Raw genomic sequence first — 4,502 nt, 5'->3', positions numbered from 1 at the left:
CTAACCTCTAGCACTTAGTAGGTGGGGTCACTATGAGGGAGCTCAAGGAGAGTCCCCTTAGAACTGCCTGACCTTAGGGATGACCCTGGGTGTTGGTCTGGAGCTAATTCACTCACTACACTCATCTACACTCACAATCACTCACAACCCATAACTTCTAGGCTTTGGTCCCTTGATTCTTTTGGGATACTCATGTAGATGGTCCCCTAAACTTACTAGCCCTACGACTATGGTCTGGTTAAGACCATTATGTAGAGGACCCAAAATGGGGTTTCCATTGGTCCATGGATTGTTGGTGATGGTTGGTACCTCAACTATACCAAAATACCCATCTTGGCCTTTTGCCCCTAAACACCCCTATATTACCAAAATACCCCTCTTGGGCCCACAATCTCAAAAATTCCTAAAATTCCTAAAAAATTTCAATAAATCCCAAATATTCCCAATTTCATTTCTCTCAACTACCACATGACCCAGTTTGGCCAATTTGACCATCTTTAACCAAAATCCTCAAATTTTCATTTGAAGACCCAAATTTCCACAAATTCAACCCAAATGTCCATCAATTTGATCTCAATTGGCCCCAATTCCAATCCTAAACTCAAATTAACTTTTGATATGACAAAACTAAACCAAATTCAAGCCTAATTGGCCCATGATTTGAGCCCAATTTTGATTTAGGTCAAAACCCCAATTTTGACCATATGACCTAATCTCACCAAATTGAACCCATATCCTAGTTAATTGGCCCCAATTTATATTTAAAAATCCTCATAACATTCTTGTACATCAAAATCAACCAACAATTATCCTTGGTGAAGTCTCAAATCCATTTGATTTTGGCCTAAATCCAAAATTCCCAAATTTAGCCCCAAATTGGCTAAGTCACCAAATTTCACCCAATTGATTACCTTAACCCCAAAATTGGCATCCAATTCATGTCAAAAACTCTTCATAAGGTCCCTATTGACCATTTACAATAATCAATTTGGACTTAGCCCAAAGCTAACCCAAGCTAGACCCAAGCCTAGCCCAAAATGACCAAATTGATTAAAATCAAAATTCCCTCAAATTGACCCTTCAATTGAACTCAAAGCCACTTTCATTCTTCACCAATATTGTTCCTTATGATCATCTACACCAAATGAAACATTTATTTGGGCCAATTGACATGGTTAACCTAGCCCAAACCCAAGACTTGGTCATTTACACCCATTTGGAGTAACCACCCTAAAGTCACCAAATTAACTCCATCATAGTCATTAGTTGGACTTAGTGACCAGTCCAAACACCATCAAACCACTTAAATCAAGCCATGGACCAAATGTCCCCCAAATCAATGGATATTATTTCCAAAAATGCATGTGCTTAAGATATCCTTACCAAAATTAGGTATTATTGCACTAAATTGTTGTGACATAATCCCTTGGGTTCCCTAAGCTCCTACCCACCTCCCCCTGGCCCCCGCCCCCGGGCCGGTCGGATAGCCTAGTGGCCGGAAAAACTCAAAACCGAGAGCCACCCCCAGACCACCTCACTTAAATCAAACCTAGAGGCCAGCTCAGCCAAACCAATTGATGGAGCTCCTCTGCCCTCCACCTAGCACCACAATGCACCCAAGCTTATGCCCTGAGAGCCACTCCCATGGCCATTTTTATAAAAACTCACCTCCATGACCATGTATCAAATAAACGGAGGAGATCGAGTCAGATAACACTTCAATGCATAAACAGTGCGCCGAGTCAGCAGCTACGTGGACGGCGACGTCCAACTAAAGCGCGCCACACATGCCTTCGGAGTCGTCGTAGGTTGAGGTGGCACGCGCAGTTTAAATAGAAAAATAGGGTTTTTTCTATTTATTTAAATACCCCTAACTTAGAAAATCCATAACTTTGTGTAGAAAAATTACAAAAATAAAATAAAAATACCCTCTTGCTCAGTGAACAGAGGGGAATAATGTGGAATAAACTTTAAGTCCATTTGATGCATTAAATATTTTTCATTAATTAAACACTATTTGGGATCACTTGATTTCTTATGCATATTGATACATTACCTTGGCTTAAAATTTTGGCATGTTATAGCCTCTGTCAAGAGAAACATTCACTGATTTTTCCAAAGTCACAGAAGGTTCCTATATAGAGATCCATATTTTTCAAGATCTTGCACATTATTTCCTTAAAATAATCATGAAAATTAGCATATTGATTAAAAAATTCTAAGAAAATTTTGGAAGGTCCACTATGACCAGAGAAGCTTTTGGAAATAATTTCATGGGTCAAGTTATTTAGAATACACTTAATTTTTACAAACACTAAATCACTAAAAAAATTAATTTTGGAAAATATAAACATTTAAAAGACTTGATTTTTTATCTCCATTGTGGTTTATGATCCAGAGAACTCACTATAAAAAGTTTAAAATATTTTGAGTTCATTTGGTAGCTTAAGTTGATTTTTAAAGATAAATACCACTTTTGACACCTAAATGATTTTTAAAAAATCAAAATACAACTCAAAAAATTATGAAACTTAGTTTTTTGAGTTCTCTGTGATCAGGGATATTTTATAAAAACAAAAAAAAAATATTTAGAATAAAAATTTGATTTTTAGCCTATTTTAAATATTTAAAATAATTAAAAATTCATAAAAAAACATAAAAATAATAAAATTCATGGAAATGTTCTAAATTGCTTCCTAATCACTTAGAAACAATTAGAATATTTTTCCTGATTTCTAAATAAAGATATTGAATTTCAAAGCTTAAAAATAATTTTTAAAGGCTAAAAATGAATTTTCACTAAAATAATTCCAATAAATCAAAGAAAAATAAAATAAAAAATATGAAATTTGCTCCTCTGGGTTTTCTAACCTCAGAGAGATTTTTCAAAAATACAAAATTTAATTTTCATCATTTAAAATATTTTATTTTTATTAAATAACCCAGAAATTAAAATAATTCTGATAAATCACATAGAATTCAAAAATTCATGAAATTTAGTCCAAAGACTTCTCTAGTCTAGGTATACCTTCAGTAAAAATTTCAAAGGATTAAAATTTACCTTGATCAAGTTAGGAATTTTCCTTGAAAAATTCTATTTTTTCATGAAAATAATTATATAAAATAAATTAAATTCTGAAAAATCACATTTTCTACTCTTATGTCCTAATTGACCCATGAATGAGGTAGGAGAAAAATTTCAAAGTCATTTGAATTGAATTTGACAAATTATGAAGTGTTAGAACCTTAGGGGCAAATGTGTAATTTTGAAAATTTAGCCTTAATTAACATTTAGGCTTAAGTAAAGGAGGGAAATGGGCAACCTCTGATCTTAATCAATTTATTTGATGTTGGAAACACAAGGGGTTAATTGGAAGAAACTAATCTCACTTTCTTAATTAAGTTAATGAATTTCTAAATTACTAAAATTTGGAAGTTTATTAAAATTAAAAGATCTTGGACTTAGCGGTATGACTTTTGAAATCAATAATTAATCGATCTAATACCCTTATTTTGATGTTCAAATAAAATTCAAATTATGAATCATGACCACTTAAAGCTTAACATTCTCAAAATTAATTAAGACACTCATTTAGGTCTTAAGGGCTTAGTGGTGACTTAGGTCAAATCAAAATTGACTAAATGAGGATGAGAGAAATAAACACAACAAAATCAAACATTCTTGAAATACCACTAAGCCTAAATTAAAAATTAGCTAAGTGCTCAGGTTACACCAACTTGCCCTTTAAGGAAATTCACTCACATAATTTTCAAATTAAATGATAAATGATAAATACCCCTTTCTTAGAGATAATTAAGACGTCAATGTTCACTGAACATTAGAAGTATTCATAGGATGAACTATTAAGCAACATAATAAGTTTAAATACATAATTAAGCAACATAATGAGTTTAAATGGACTCGAGGCTTTTCACGAGTTGGTGAGAGGGAGGCATGGACCTGCTTCCTCCTCTTAACTTGTTGGATACCTCAGAGGTCTATTAAAGGTAATATACTTTGCTTAATGAAATCATCCTTAATTAAACTTTTAAGGACTCACCAAAATACAACATAGAGTTAAGAAAACCACCAGAACTTTACGTTTCCTACTCTTCATAAATGCCGCACATGCATTTTTAAGTTTCAGGTGGTGGAACGAGAAGACTCGCCAGGTACGCTTTTACAGTTTATAGTACCGTCTTTTTTTGCCTTTTTCCTTACATGCTTTATGCTTACGTTATTTCTTTTCATACTTGCATTTACCTACATGTATGAAAACAATATAAACTTGCATGTTAACCAAGATAAAATTCACTGCCACAACATTCAAAATATAAAACAGCTCAAAATTTAATCACAAACATCACACAAAACTACAACTTCAACTAGATTAAGACGTCTCTATCGGATGATCGGGAATCCCTTGGAGGAGGTAACCTATGGTTGCTAACGAGGCTTCCCACGATTTAAATGAAATTATGGATCTCATTAAGTCGGGTTT

Source organism: Phalaenopsis equestris, unplaced genomic scaffold, assembly GCF_001263595.1.
Source record: "Phalaenopsis equestris unplaced genomic scaffold, ASM126359v1 Scaffold235610, whole genome shotgun sequence".
Lineage (NCBI taxonomy): Eukaryota > Viridiplantae > Streptophyta > Magnoliopsida > Asparagales > Orchidaceae > Phalaenopsis > Phalaenopsis equestris.
Note: the sequence above shows the minus strand (reverse complement) of the source record.